Here is a 17,329-nt window from a genome sequence, read left to right as displayed (position 1 = left end):
TGACTAGCTAGTTGATTTCTTCAGTGATGCATCCCAATTGATGTGTTCCAATTCAAGGGCTGTGTCCTCCGGAGGTCGCATTTGAAGGCTTCATATGTCATCCAGACGGTCTCGTTTATGAAAAGTAACCGTTAGATTGCAAAGTAATATAGAAATTACAGTATTTTAGATGAGGAATAAGTCACTTTTATTATGGTTACTTTTCTTAAATGAGACCGACTCGATGACGAATGCAGCCTTTAAATGCGACCTCCGGAGGACGCAGCCCCATAATTGGGACACAGCTTGGTTGTTAACCAGCGAGTTACATCGTTGTACGGGAAACACACCCCAGATCAGCAGTAGGGGGGAGCGTTATCTCAAATGTTTTGTCCAATTGTACACATCAGAAAAATCAGAATCGTCATAGCTGATGAACAAATTATTAAATCAAATACTCACGGAATCTGACAGAAATTAAATATTTCTTTGTCATATAGTGCGAACTGCAATCCCAGATTTTCCACCACGAGAAAAAAAAAAAGTATTTATCTGACATTTATTGCCATTCACAAATGTACTCAAAGTGACAAAATTAAAAGTGAAAGGGAGGGGGAAAAAAATGCTGGAATCTCCTAATTTATTATAGGTCCACATACTGATTTATCATTAATCCTCTTGTTAATAAGTGACTTGTAATTCAATAATTGCAGGTTCAGTCCCCCTTAAGTAACCTGAGGTTAAGTGTCTTGCCCAAAGGCACAAAACAGTGATATTCCATGGATCAGTCCTTCTGGGTTTTGTAGTGGTTGTCCCAGTCTTTTAATTACTATGCTACAATAGTTAAAATTCTTCACCTAAACATACACATACACTATATTGCCAACAGTTTTAGGAAGTTTGCCTTTACATGCACATGAACTTTAATGACATCCCAATCTTAATCCGTAGGGTTTAATATGGAGTTGGCCCACCCTTCGCAGCTACAACAGCTTCAACTCTTCTGGGAAGGCTTTCCACAAGGTTTAGGAGTGTGTTTATGGGAATTTTTGACCATTCTTCTAGAAGCGCATTTGTGAAGTGTGATTCGTCACTCCAGAGAACACGTCTCCATTGCTCTAGAATCCAGTGGTGGCGTGCTTTACACCACTGCATCCGACGCTTTGCATTGCACTTGATGTAAGGCTTAGATGCAGCTGCTCGGCCATGGAAACCCATTCCATGAAGCTCTCTACGCACTGTTTTTGAGCTAATCTGAAGGCCACACAAAGTTTGGAGGTCTGTAGCTATTGACTCTGCAGAAAGCTGCCAACTTCTGCGCACTGTACGCCTCAGCATGCGCTGACCCTGCTCTGTGATTTTACGTGGCCTACCACTTTGTGGCTGAGTTGCTGTTGTTCCCAATTGCTTCCACTTTGTTATAATACCACTAACAGTTGACCGTGGAATATTTAGTAGTGAGGAAATTTCACGAATAGACTTATTGCACAGGTGGCAACCTATCATGGTAACACGCTTGAATTCACTGAGCTCCTGAGAGCGACCCATTCTTTCACAAATGTTTGTAGAAGCAGTCTGCATGCCTAGGTGCTTGATTTTAAACACCTGTGGCCATGGAAGTGATCGGAACGCCTGAATTCAATGATTTGGAGGGGTGTCCAAATACTTTTGGCAATAGAGTGTATGTGGGAGAAACAGTGCTTGGAGATGGGGAAAAAAAAACATACACACACACAAACAAACACACAGGCTACATTTATCTGACTTATATGGAGGAAAGCTCTCAGTGCAATAAAAAAAAAAAATGGGTTTCATTTGTAAGTTCTGTATTTGGCACAAATCTAACATAGCAACAAACAGATAGATCTAAGAACAGAAAAATCCTGGAGGAAAATATGCTGGAATTCACAAGAGCACTGGGACTTGGAAGTCAACTGAATGACAATTTATCTTCAACAGTGACCTGAAATATACCGCAAAACCTTCAATACAGTGGCTTAGAAAACCAACAAAGTACATTTCCTGGAGTGGTCGAGTTACAGTCCAGACCTTAATCCAATTGAACATCTACAGAATGACTTAAAATGGCCATCCAAAAAATGGTTCCCGTCCAACTTGATGCAGGTTGAGTGTTTTTGCCAGAAAGAATAGCTAAAGGTTTCAGATTTACATGAACATTTATACATTTGGCAGATAAAGATACTAACAGATGTAACTTTTATCAAAGCTAATCCTACCATGCATTAACTTTCCATTAAGGGATACTGATTAAAATAATTTCAAATCCAATATAAAAGAAAATCTTTTTTGTGTGTGTGTTCCATGCAGAAAGAAAATAATAGGTTTCAGATGACAGGAGGGTGAGTAAATGAATCTTAATTTCAGGGTGAACTATTTCATTAATAAAAAGTGTGTGTTCTATTTTATACAGTCACCATATTTCCTTAACTGACCCCAGTTCCTTTTGCCTACAGCAATCAGTTTTTCAAAGCAGCCCTCATCAACGATGCTGACTGAAATTACAATGAGCCACACACTGAGCTGAAGACACAAGTCATCTCATATTGTCTGATTGTTCCTTAGCACTTCAACAATATCTGCAAACTCTTCCCATCTGTGCTGTCCCATTTTTCCCCCCAATCTGTTTATTCAGAGCTCAGACAAACAAAAATGGCCTCCCAGTAGTTATTAAAAACAGTGAGAAGGAAGCTATTTCAAAATTCTCTTTTATGGTGTAATTACGACGTAAGCCAGCAACCGAAGACCTAATTCTCATATTTCAGCAGCTGCTGATTTTGAAAAGAAGATTAGCTTTACGGTCATATATACACTTGTGGAAAAGAAGTACACTTTAGCATTTTTTTTTTTTTAAAAAGTACTTATTACAGAAATAATATACTTTAAAGAATATACTTAAGCACAAACTGAATGCATTGCTTTTGGTGCACAAAAAGTATTCTCGTCGCTTTATAATATTAAGGTTGAACCACTGTAGTCACATGAACTGTTTTAAATATGTTTTTAGTACCTTTCTGGGCATCTGAAAGTGTTAATTATCTTGCTGGCAATAGAGGCCTAACTGAGCCATCGGATTTCATCAAAAATATCTTAATTTGTGATCCGAAGATGAACAAAGGTCTTACGGGTGTGGAACGACATGAGGTTGAGTAATTAATGACAGAATTTCCTTTTTTGGGTGAACTAACCCTTTAAGATTTGAAGTGCCCAATGGCACATTCAATACAATTAAGCTCACCTTTTTTCACATGGTTATGCTAGTGTACTTTTTAACTTGCATGGGCAAAATTCACTTTCAGAATATACTGTATATGCATTTACAGAATAAAATCTGTCTCTTTTTGGCAAACAGAAAAATTGATGAAATTCTTTTCAATTTAATGCGAATAAATACCCCATAATTTATAAATAGCACCTCATGTGTGCTTTCTGCACTACTATTTAGATCAAAACAGAAGAAACATTTTCAAGCAAATGGATGTCTGTCAGCACATCAAGAAAAAAAGTGCTCATCAAGCCAATTCATGGAAACTTTAATAACCATGACTGCACTGTGGGTCATGAAGCAAAAGATATTCCAGAAGCACGTGCAGGATTCGCTACCAAGCCTGCTTGAATTGCACTCTGTTTTGTTCTATGGCTTTATGGAGGATCTTTAGTTTGAAGTGGCTGTTCTACTAGATGTTACACAGGACTTTTGTTCAGCAAAATCAGGGTTCTGTACTATTATGAATATACAAGAGCCTGGTTCATTCTGTTGAGTAGTCCACTGCCACCTAATGAGGTTGTTTAATTTTGAGTGTTTAGGTAACTTGGGGTATTGACATTGATCTATAACACAGCATGCTGACATCCCTTATGAAAAAGAAGTATACTTCAAGTAATGTTCAAGTATAGTTTTAAGTATACTTTATGAAGTAAGTATACTAATATCAATGTACTAGTAGTAAACTTATAAGTGTACTATTTCAATACTGCTTGGGACTAAATTGGCCCACTTTTTGGTATATAAAAGTATACGTTTAAGTATAACAGTAGTAAACTTTAAGTGCATTTGGGCAGGGCTCGACAATAAGGACTGCCCGATGGTCCGGGGCCAGTGTGAACGATGCTCGGGACAGTCGACGGAACCGTCACTTGCCCGATCGGGCCAGTGCTGTAGGGTGTGCGATATATATCGTCTATGATATCGTAATTGTTGATTTAACGATCTGAAATGATCGAGTATGTCCCTCACTTTACAAAAAAAAAAAAAAAAAAACAAACAACAAAAACATCCGTTGAGTGCACGCATGCATTACGTGACGTAGTCTAGTAGGTTAGACTAGTGCGCGTGTATGAGTGTACGCATTCACTGCGTGATTTAGTCTCCTAAAATGCCTTTAGAATGACCCAGAATTCAAGATTAGTGGCAAAAATGACCCTGTATATCTTTTATATTTATATAATTTAATATAGTTAACCAATATTACACAGAGCGCTGTTTTTCTCCAAATATCAGCATGATTACAAATGTGATATTGATTTTATGCAGCATACAGTTTAATAAACAAGAACTTGATATCAAGTGACTTACATTTTAGACACCAAATCGCTTGTTTCGCTCTATTTCGCCAACGAAAATAGTTCCAAACAAAGTCCACAGAATTGTTTTGCGTCTCTGAGCAACACTTCCTGAATGAATCAGCCGTTTGAAAGAATCGGTTGAATCTCAATGACTCGCTCATTAACAGTGATTCGCTGCCACCTACTGGCGGGTTTAATTTCACATTTAAAGTGTCTTCATTTTTTAAATAATTTCAAATAACAGTAGGCTATTCAACGTTTTATATTTTCAACATTTCAAAACATTATTTATGCATCTGTAACTGCTCTTGACTGATAAACTTTAATAAAGTTTAATCTATAGCTAAATAGTTATACATTAGATTACAATTTCTGTACCTGCCTCCTGTTTAAACCTACATGAAAAACTTGAAAAGCACAGTTTATTTCATTTATATGTTAGTTCTGTTGTATTTATTTGTGCTATTACTCGTAATTTGAGTATTTGTTACTATTTTATTACTTACTGTTTATTTGTCAAATAACAATAGGCCTATTTAAAATTTAAGTGAGTTAATCTAGTAGCTTTTGGTGTCATAACCTTATTTATTAAGGTTAAATGTAACAAAGACAACAAAAACAATAACTGGGCTTATTTTATAGGCCCATTTTCTTTTCTTTTACTTTATTAATTTTTTGTTGTGGGGCCAGTGAAAATCTTGGAGGGGCAAGTAAAAATTTGAACCACTGGCCCAATCGGGCCAGTAGAAAAAATCCTTAGCATTGAGCCCTGATTTGGGTATTAATTTTTTTATACTTGAAACATACCTTTAAATTAAAAACACTTGAATGTGGGTAAGTTTCATGAAAAAGCAACATTTTAAACAAAAAGCTGAGAAAAGTGCATTTTTGTCAGACTACGTCCAAAGAAGATGCAGAACAATGATCAAAACACAGATGGAGTAGATCGCGTTTATCAAAACCCCCAAAGCTTCACAGTCATTTCCTCTTCATGGGTTCGACATTTCATTCAGTAACGGTAGGCAGTTTTGATTAAAATTTGGGTGACGCTTTAGATTACAGCCTGGAAAGTACTGCGTAATTACAACGAATTTACAGCGTAACTTTCAATAATTATAGTGTACCTATAAAGTAAGTACGTGTAAGTATAAGGGAACAATATGTAAAGTCTTGGGAATAAAGGGGTAACAACCAGGAAAATAACAAATTATTTATACTGTAAGTATTTTAGAACTAAGGGGTATTATGATAGACTATAATCTTACGTTTGGGAGCAATTTAGTGAGAAAGTGCACTTATTAAATTGTTTCAAAGCAAGTAGAAAGAACTATTGCAATCTTTTCTAATACATGGGGAAATATGCTTTTGTTTCATGTAGTTACAGGTATTACGGGCCGTAAATTAAAGTGAAGCTTGTTACACTCTTGTTTAATGTAGTTACAGGGTAAGTATGACATTGCGGGCCGTAAATTAAAGTGGTGCTTGTTACACTCTTGTTTCATGTAGTTACAGGGTAAGTAATAAAAAAAAATATATATATAAAATAAAAATAAAAACGCAAACAATCTGATATCATTGACTCTGAAACATTTATTTGAAAAACAACTTAATTAAAAACAGGTCTACAACACTTATTATTGATTTTTTTTAAATCAACTTTTCATTTCAAATTCTAAAGTCCTGACAGAAAGTAACACGTTTTGTCCTTTTTGTTGTTGTTGTTGTTTCTCTTGCTTGGCTTCCTCCTCCTCTTGTTTCTCAACTGATGAATCTTAAGAAGGAATCCCATTGCTATTCTGTATTAAAAGAAAATACAGTACACCCAGAAATGTTCTCATGGTTTAGGCTATTCATCTTTTCGCTTCCGAACAACTGTCACCAGCGCTTGCATGAGAGTCGACTTTGCGTTCGACAAAGCATATTGTAATGAGCAACGTGAAGCTTTCATGACGTTCTCGCAGGAGATTCATGTGAAACTTGCGTGAGAACTGCCGTCTCTGTTATTCTGTCTTGTTTGTTTCTCATTATCATTATCTGTTATTCTGTGTATTTTGTTGTGAGCATTAATAAAAAGAATAAAAAATAAATAAAAAACTGACGACATCCGACATCCACGTGACTTTTTGCGTGAGTTTCTCGGCAGGCTTACGTCACGTTCAAGTTACGTCAAGCATGAACTCTCAACCCTCTCATGCACGCACAGGTGACAGTTGGTCGAAAGTTTAAAATTTTAAAATATTTGGTATTTTTCTTACAAAACATATCGTTTCACTTCAGAAGACATTGATTCAGCCATTGGGGTCGTATGGATTACTGTTGTTATTGCTGTATGTGCTGTTTGATGCTTCGACTTTTAGAAACACATGAGCTTGCATTATAAAGCGTGATTTATTTTTCTAAAAAACTTTGTTTGTGTTCATCTTAAGAAAGAAAGCCGTATACATCGCAGATGGCATGAGGGTAAAAGATGGGTAAATGGTGAGCACATTTCCGGGTGTACTGTATTTTCTTTTAATACAGAATAGCAAATGACATGGGATTCCCTCTTAAGATTCATCAGTGGAAAGAAAGAAAAAGAAGAAGAGGAACAAGAGGAGAAGGTAGCTAAGCAAGAGAAATAAATAAGTGTTGTAACTTTAAATCTGTTTTGAAATAAGTTGTTTTTCAAATAAAGGTTTCCGAGTGATAACAGATTGTGTTTTTTTCAATTACTTACCCTGTAACTACATGAAACAAGAATGTAACAAGCACCACTTTAATTTACGGCCCGTAATGTCATACTTACCGTGTAACTACATGAAACAAAAGCATATTTCCCCATGTATTAAAAAAGATTGCAATCTACTTGCCTTGAAACAACTTAATCAGTGCACCTTCTTGCTAAATTGCTCCCAAACGTAAGATTGTTGTCTATCATAATATTATAAGTACCCCGTATTTCTAAAATACTTACAGTATAAATAATTTGTTATTTTCCTGGTTGTTACCCCTTTATTCCCAAGACTTTACAGATTGTTCCCCTATACTTGCACATACTTACTTTATAGGTACACTATAATTATCGAAAGTTACGCTGTAAATTTGTTGTAATTACGCAGTACTTTCCGGGCTGTAATCTAAAGCGTTACCAAAATTTGCTGTTTAATGTTTGATGATCGCGTTGTTTTACAATTGAGTACAATCTTCTATCAATTGTTTCTGCTTCTTCACATGTGTTTTAATCCGGAGATTCCATACCAGAAAATGCGTAATAGCGCTCTACCGTATAACAGTAGAAACATGGATAGCCGGAAAATTCAGTCAGTCGCAGGAAATGAGGAAAGTAGATTTAAAGTAAATTCCTATGTCCACTACTAGTGGACTAGACTGCCCAAAAATTCAGATAATCAGAATTAGGAACATATATGTTTTTTTTTTTTTTTTTTTTTTTTTTTTATAAATCAATATTTACAAACAATATAAGTTTATAAGGCAGTATGTAAAACTATGTGAAAAAAGTATTTAATAGGCTACTCAATCAAAACCGTAAACACAACTACAAGCCAAGTATATTTAGAATACTTAATTATTCTTTTAAATATATCTCGATCAAAAGATTGAGTACAAGTACAGGCAAAATATCATTAGACTTTTCTGTCAGTATAAGTCAAGTTTACTTAAGTGCAATTTTAAGTATATTTCTGAGAAGTACACACACAGTATACTTCCTTATTTTTAGTTTAAAACAAGTATACTAATAGCACACTTGAATAGACTACTTTTTCGTAAGGGAACTCATACAAAACAGTGGCAATAGGAAACCCACAAATATTCAGCCAATACTGCATGGATAAGTATACTAAATAGAAGCTATTCTTATACATTTATAAGTAGATCTGCATAAAAGTGCCTGCTGAATGAATACATGTAAAAGCATACAACCACATTATTGAAAGACAGCTGATTCTTTAGTGACTGCATTTTTGAGAAAAGTGAGACAGCAGTGGGGTGGAGTCATATAATTCATTAGCCACCATATATCTATATTACTTTGGCATGTGATTGTATTTCATAATTATGCTTATACACAGGTTCAGACAGCCATTTGCTCATGAATATTTAGCACTCATCATGAATATGCATTGAGATGGTGAAGTGGCTCTGTTGATGTAGATTTATGGTTGTGCATGGGACATAATTAAAAGGTAGAATGCAAGCTGCCAGAACCATGAAAACAAGTTACACACAATGTTCCAGACCTCAGGTGGAGTGGGTTGTCTACTTTGAAACAAGTTCCTCAAAAGCATGTTAGCAAATGATGGATTATGGTGATTAACTGTGTCAGTTAATTTATTTATGTCTGAAATGAGTAATTGAACTAGACATGTACACTTATATAATGCCCCTATGAATGAAAACAGCGGCATCTTAACATCTGACCCAGACTAATGTTGATACAGCATACCATGGTATTTGTACTCCAAGGTACATGTAGTATTAACATTGTGTTGCAAAAATACCATGGCCAAGGTACATGTCAAAAACTAATGGTACTGTGATACAATTGTGGTGCTTGTGGGACTTTCTTATAGTTAGAATTTAATAAATTCCTAACACTGGTTCACTAAGGTTCACACCGAACACATGTTTTTCCTGTTACAAACACAAGATGCAGGTCAGTGGGATGAAAAAAAGCACACTGTCTAGAGACGTGTTTTTTAAAAGTTGAACTTTTAACTTGAGTGCCTTGTTTTTAGAATAGCTTGTCAACTATGAGATGCTTCAAAAGACGTGAGACACAAGCGAAGGTTAAAGACATCCATCTAGTGTGTGTTTACATTGAAAAACAAATGGAAAAGTAGCAAAGTGTAATGCAAAAATGTGTTCTGTGTGAACAGCCCTTTGGCTGCATCTGAAATCACATGCTCTCTGAGGAGGCACTTCTTTTGAATAAGTAATGACTTTGTGACTGTTAAAAAAATACATTCTTTATAGTATGAATGCAATCCAGATGTACTACATTTGTCATGTTGTCATTGTCATGTGGCCAGCGTCAGTTGCGTCGATTCACTGCCATTCACAACTCTTCTGCCTCAAGGGATAGTAAAGCTGGATCAGAATTTCACTGGAAGCAGTAAGTCATCCAGGTAAATTTTTTACCTGCTCTTTTATGAATACTGTGAATACTGACATACTCTTTGAAGACGCAGCATAGTTTGAGCACTGGAAATTTTTGCACTGCAGCTGCTAAAATGAATTACAACCCATAATTTATTTTTACCAGCCGAGGTGCAGAAATTTTCACTGCTCAAACTACACTGTGTCTTCAATTTTTAGTTAGTGTCAATTTTTAGTTTTCAGTTAGTGTCACGTGTTGTGTAGCTAGATTACACACGAACATGAAGATGAAGATAAATAGGAAGTCTTTAATAAATCTACACTGATAATCCACAAAAAGCGAGACCCGACAACAATGAATAGAACCAAGGGAACTTAAATACACATGCAAACAAGGATAATTAATAACACACATCTGAACTGAATGATGAACCAAATGAGTGACCATGACAACAAACAAGGCAAGGAGAAAAGGTGCAAATGAAAAAGTCCAAACTGAATGAAACTGTGACATTACGCCCCCTCCTGGGAAGGTGTGACCTCTTGCCAGCAGATGAAAGGAGGAGGAGGCTCAGGTGGAGAATGAGAGTCCGGGAGAGGGATCAAACAAAAAGTCCAGGGTGGTGCAAGAGGTGTGATCCAATGAATGGCCTTGAACAGGGACAGGCAGGTGATGACCCAGGCCACAGCCAGCACGGTGCACCACGGTGGTGTCGCTGGAGGGAGGAGCCATGAAGGATGGAGTCCAGACAGTACCCTGGGGATGACCAGAAGTGATGGCAACGTAGGAGGTAGAGCCCACCACGCAGCTGAAGAGCCAATCTAGAGAAGGAACACCGAAAACATCGGCGGCCATGAAGGAGCCGTAGCGATGTCCCCCCAAGATGGAAACAGGGATCTGAGGGAGTCCGGCGAGGCTGAATGCCCAGAGGTCCTTGCCTGAGTCAAGGGAGGAAGGAGTGTAGGTGCAGGAGCCAGGGTGAGGGGTCAAGGTGGACTAGAGCGTTCTGAGGCAGAAAGCAGAGCCACAGACTCCCCACACCCAGAAGAAGGTGGCTTACAGCAGGCACACTGTATAGCCTCGGTATAGAGGATAAACTGAGGGACTGATAGGGGACGGTGATGACAGGGCGGCAAGATTGGCTGAGGACTGAAGAGGAGAATGGAAAAAAGCACAGAAACAAACAAAAACCAATGTGTCCATAATAGCAGTCTGGAGAAGTGGTGAAAGAGGAAGGCTGGGTGGGATCAGTGGGTCCGATGAAGATAAAATATATTCAGGCAGATTTAAAGGGTTAATTACTTCTCTAAACAAACAGTCATAATTTAAAACAGCCAAACACTCACTCTCAGTGGCGGGCAGGTGGGCGGGCAGCACTCACTTCCATTCTCTCATACTCCACGAGGGCTCCGATGGTGATGGATGGGGCAGCTGGCTCGCATACCTGGTCAGACGTGGCTAGCTCAGGCTCCGGGGTGATGTCCTGCTCGTTCGCTCCTCTTGGCATGGGCTCTAACATCGCTGTGGAGTTGGGCTCTTGGTCTGCGGTGGGCTCTTGCTGTTGCTCTTCGCAGCGGGTTGTCTCTGGCTGGGCACTGGGCTAGGAGTGCCACTAGTGTCGTCGTCAGCTGGTGTCGTCACCAGCACCCACTCCACGTAATCAGTGAAGCTCCCTCGAGGTCCCTCCCCGGACAACTCCTTGGTGACGGTGTTCAGGTCAGCATGTAGGAATGAGCATGAGCAGTTGTCCGGGTAGTTGGTGAGATGGGCTAGAAACAGGAAATCCTCCACATGTTCCTCAAGGGAGCAAGTTCCCTGCTCAAGGCACAGTAGTAGAATGGAAGGATTATCCACGGTGGGAAAAAAGTGAAACCAAAAAAAAAAAAAAAGGGGGGAAAAACGCAAACACAAAAACACAAGAAACACTAAATATAACCCGTGGCGTAATCACTTCTGGGTCGGGTCTTCTGTCACGGGTTGTGTAGCTAGATCATACACGAACACGAAGATGAAGGTAAATAGGAAGTCTTTAATAAATCCACACTGATAATCCACATAAAGTGAGAAGTGTAACACATCCATACACTGACGAGACCCAACAACAATGAATAGAACCAAAGGAACTTATATACACATGCAAACAAAAGCTGCTTTTCCACCGTTGGGCCGAACGGTTCTTATTGCGTAACCATTCCATTCGTGCCGATCCGGGCCAGCTGGTACAGTTACGGTTTCTATTTCCAATGTGGGGCTCACGGCTGCTCTTTGGAATGTAATACAAAAGGTCAGTCGTTGCCTTGGTAACGCAACGGTTTACTGATGATATGAGATGTAAATAACGACGACGTTATGGAGGATGATCTGATATTTCCTTTAATTTTATTATTAATTTGTTTACATGGCTCAAATAGAGTGCTTAGCCAGCTACGGAGAAACTGGTAGCCAGGCAACAGACAAGTGACCAATCCTGTGTGCCGACGTCACTTCACGGATTCTACCAGCACGATTCAGCACGGTTAGACAAGAATTCTGGGAATTCCGGGCAGAGAACGGTTTGTAATCGTGCCGTGCCGTACCAGGCTCCAGTGGAAACACAACTGGAACCGCTCCTTACCATTCTAAGAACCGTTCGGCCCCACGGTGGAAAAGCGGCTAAAGATAATTAATTATAGGTATTAAATTTTGGTGTGTAACTTGTGCCACACTGTTTGTGATACATACACGAATGATGTGTCAACTCATGCGGCTTGTTAAGTTGCTATTACTTGGGGGAGACTTAGGGATAGTGTCTTTTAACTTGGGCCAGCAAGGAACCACTTAGAAAACACACAGAACTCCATAGTTTCCACAAAGAAATGCACTCAGAGCAACTCAGTCCACTTGGCAACCACTCACAACACCCTAGCATTGTGCCAGTGACTTTTGCACAGGCAAGCACCACTCACATTTTCTTGAGAAAATGGAAAAATCAAGTTTGTTAAATAACCAGAGCATAAAATACAATAATCAGACATTATGATGCAAAGCTCTTTACTCTTGTATAATTATCATTGATCTTATATTCACAACCTGCAAATAATAAAGTTGGCTTTTACAAGAAAGCCATTATGTAAATATAATGAAATAGAAAAATAAAAACATAAGATCAATAGTTCAATCCTATCAAGCTTAAAGCACATTGCTTGTGGTTTCAATGCAACTCTTTTGTACTCCAAGGTTAGATGAGGCCTGTCATACTCCTCAAAAACGCATACCGCCTGACATTGTTTTTCTCCTTCAGTTGAGTTCAACACTAGCACTTTAACTTTCTCTACATCACTTTTGAGGCTTTGTGGAGTTTGACGGCTTGCGAGTTGTTGCCCCCCCCCCCCCCCCCCCCCCCCATGTGGCAAATAGACTTTCGAAACACTACATCAAACACTTTATCACCTGTTTTCTTCAGTATGTGAGTCAGGAGTGACTGAAACGAACATTTAGAGACTGATTGTTGTGTAGTTGTCTGTGCGGATACTGCAGGTGGGAAGTAAACAGATATAAAAATATATAGTGTGAAGTAGGTTAGTTTTCAAAACTGTTCTCAGCCACAGCTGAGTGTTCATTCACAAAAGGGCTCTTTTGGGTCAGGGGACATGGGGAAATGTAGGTTCCCTTAAAATGACTTTTATCTGCTAACAATGGCCAGGAGTGGTGACAAAATGAGAATTCATAATCAAATTACATTTCTCAAATCTCAAATTATGTATTTAGTTTGATTTCTGTGGAAATTACTTACTAATGCTAAAAGAAAATGTATGTACAGTATGTATGTATCAACTGAGCATTGTGTTGAATTTGTTCTAGGTGATCAGACATGATGTTATGGTGCCTTGTAAGTCCTTAGGACGTACCTGTATGCAAAAACACTGTCTGTCACTGTGATGTGGTAAGGCAGCTGTCTTAGCTTTTAGACGCAACCTTGATCTCAAGCATGCTCTTTACTGATGCTGCTGTCCCTTTGGTAAACAAGTACACTGTTAAAACTTTATAAGGTTCTGCTTTCTTTGCAATAATGAGTTAACATTAGTTTTTACAGCATCTAGGTTAATGTTAACAAATAAATATTAAACATGTTTATTTATTAAACATTAACAAATGTTAATTTATTCAACCTAAAAAGTTAAAACTGTATGTCGAAATTAATATTACCCTGGATTAATAAATGTTGCAAAACAAAAAATTTTTTAACACAACATGAAGTTTAAATGACTCAACCAGCTAGATCAATTTGGTGCCATATATAATATAACACAGATGTTATTATGAGACAAACAACGGAAACATGTCTGTATTTATAAAGTAATCAATGAAGAAGGTCAGACTATCAATCCTTCTCATCTGTCTCTCTCTCTTCCTGTCTATATGGCATTTTTAGCATTTTAACACTTTCTCTCCATGTTTCCCCTGACTCTATCACCATATTCTAATTTCAAATTAGATGCAAATATGCAAATTCTAAGTGCAATACTCCAAAAAAAATCCAAAAGAAAGTCTGTAACACAATGAGTTACATGCAGAAGTTTAATAAACAGTTAGAGGTTTGTTCAAATCAATACACATCTATGACCAATAGCCTTAGCATACACAACCATTAATTTTTAGTCCTTTATTTTCTTATTATTTTGGCCCATCATTATGTATATTAGTGCTGTTGATTTAACGCATTAATTTAATTACTTAGTTATTTTTTTTAAGTCAGTTCAATAAATGAAAAGTTAATATTGTGTTATATTTTAGACACAATATTGTCTGCTTTTGCTCAATTTTGCCAATGAAAATATTACCTATAAAGCCGGAGCAGAACTGTTGTGCATCTCCAAGCAACACACGGCGATGTTTAATTTCGCATTTTGAGTGATTCAATCAGGTGAACCAATGATTTAAAGGGTTAGTTCACCCAAAAATGAAAATAATGTCATTTATTACTAGGGTTGGGAATCGAGATAAATTTTTCGGTTCCGGTTCCGATTCCGGTTCTGCCTAACGATTCCAGTTCTGGTTCCAGTTCCATTAAAATAATTAAACAACTAATAAAAAATAGTAGTAAGGGAAAAATGCACAATACTTGACTCAAACAGTCCTTTTTGTGTTTAATATTCTTGTAAAATGAATTTAACAGAACAAAATCTCAACAAATTCGCTAACACTTTACAATAAGGTTCATTAGTTAAAATAAGTTAACTACATTAACGTGAACTAATAATGACTGAATTTCTACAGCACTTAGTAAATGTTGAAATTTACATTAATAATACATTATTAAAATCAAGAGTTGTATTTGTTGACATTAGTTAATGCACTGTGAAGTAACATGAACAAACTATGAACGGCTGTATTTTTATTAACTAACATTAACAAAGATTAACAAATACAGTAACAAATGTATCACTCATGGTTAGTTCATAAATGAACCTTATTGTAAAGTGTTACCACAAATGAGATAAGATGCTTGAACACACATATAAGATTCAGACAGATGAATTTTTTTGCAAGTTGGATTCATAAAGACTTGTTTATGAAAGAATGATTCAGTGATAGACACATTTTTAACAGTAATTTGTTGCCATCTAGTGGCGTAACAATGCAATCGATACAGTCGTTATTTGAAGTACAGTTACTTTCAGAAGGTAGCCTAATTTATTATACATAAACACCAGCGTTTCTATCTGAATAATAAACTTTTGTATACTTCTGTTATAATTGGAATAGGCCTATTTGTCACAGAAATAATGTGCGTTTGAAAATATTGTTTGTGAAGCTGTTTATATCTACACATGACAACTCTCTTTAGATCAACGGCAGCACAAACGCAAATTTGAATGTCGCGATTTTATTTTTGTCAAAGGTTTAATATACACGGGCGAATCGTTGTCATTTTGGAATTAGATCATGTGGGTGATGAAATCGAGAACGCGATCTTTTAAAGATTAATCGTGCAGCTTTGGGAACCTCTCTCTCTCTCTCTCTCTCTCTCTCTCTCTCTCTCTGCATTGAAATCTGACGTATATGAATAGCGCGAGGGATTTTCAGTGCATTCATTGCTATAATATTCATGATGTGAGATGTCTCTATTAAAGGATACGCTCCCCGCAATTCGCCCAACCATCGCACCAGAACCGTTCGGAACCGAAACTTAGAAATCTTGCACGGTTCCAGTTCTTTTCAAAAAACACTACCGGTTCCGGATGAGAACCGGTTTTCGGTTCCCAACCCTATTTATTACTCACCCTCATGTCGTTCTACACCCGTAAGGCCTTCATTCATCTTTGGAACACAAATTAAGATATTTTGATTAAATCCGATGGCTCAGTGAGGCCTGAATTCACAGCAATGACACTTCCTCTCTCAAGATCCATAATGGTACTAAAAACATATTTAAAACAGTTCATGCGAGTTCAGTAGTTCTACCTTAATATTATAAGCGACGAGAATACTTTTTGTACGCCAAAAAAAACAAAATAACGACTTTTGGGCCGATTTCAAAACACTGCTTTGGAGCTTTGCGAATCGAATCAGTGACTGTTTTAAATATGTTTTTAGTACCTTTATGGATCTTGAGAGAGGAAGTGTCATTGCTGTGAATGCAGGCCTCACTGAGCCATCGGATTTAATCAAAAATATCTTAATTTGTGTTCCGAAGATGAATGAAGGCATGACATGAGGGTGAGTAATAAATTACATTATTTTCTTTTTTGGGTGAACTAACCCTTTAAAGGCCCATTCATAAAGAGAGCCATCCCTGCATCCCAACGTGCATACTATCCACCCTATCCGCCCTAAATAGTATTGAATATTAAAAATGTCACATACTATTTAGAATGGATAGTATGCACATTGAGACAGGAATTTACTTAATTCCTGAATGAATCAACCATTTGAACTAATGAATGAATGAATGAATGACTTAATGACTTACTAATTTAGACATTTACCTGCCACCTACTGGCAGTTTTAGTTTCTTATTTAGAGTATCATTTCATTAAATCATTTCATTATTTTTCCATATTACTAAAAACCCATTAGAGGCATAGTTCACCCAAAAATGAAAAGTCTGTCATCATTTACTCACCCTCATGGCCGTTGAAGCCTAAAAGCTTTTTTCTAAATGTACTTTTTGTAATGTCTAATTGATGCTTTTCTCATTTAACACAATAATGACTTTAAATTATCTGTTGGGGACCATTTATTAATGTGTGTGATTAATTTGCGATTAGATTTCATTAGCATATTTGGTGGAATGTCCTTATGTGTGTGTATATATATATATATATATATATATATATGTAGGACATTCCACCAAAAAAACTTCGTCAGGTTTTGCAGTACTCAAATTCACACTGTTCTGCTACACCCAGATCATGTCTGCTCCATAATTAACAGTCTCTCCATTGTGCAGTGCTCCCAGAAGCTTGTCTGTTTGACTAGCATTGCCCCTTAGTAAACAGGAAGACAGTTAATTATTTTGAAACTCACATCCACAAATAACTGGCTACTGGTCCCCCGCTGTTAGTAATGACACTGTGCGGTCAGTAATTAAAGACTGTTTTCACATGAAACTACCCAACATTCCCTCTGAGAGCGACGGAGAAACCCGTGAGAAAATCTCAACTTGTTTTTTTCATTTTCCTTTGT

General features: G+C 37.3%; 1 protein-coding gene across 2 annotated transcripts in view; it reads right to left on the bottom strand.

Moving 5' to 3' along the window:
- Positions 1-17,329, bottom strand: part of tafa5a (TAFA chemokine like family member 5a) — a 141,387-nt gene that overhangs the window by 63,256 nt on the left and 60,802 nt on the right. The gene's annotated exons all lie outside the window — the stretch shown is intronic.

Source organism: Ctenopharyngodon idella, chromosome 4 (genome assembly GCF_019924925.1).
Source record: "Ctenopharyngodon idella isolate HZGC_01 chromosome 4, HZGC01, whole genome shotgun sequence".
Lineage (NCBI taxonomy): Eukaryota > Metazoa > Chordata > Actinopteri > Cypriniformes > Xenocyprididae > Ctenopharyngodon > Ctenopharyngodon idella.
The sequence above is the reverse complement of the archived record's forward strand: the minus strand, read 5'-3'. Positions and strand labels throughout refer to the sequence as shown.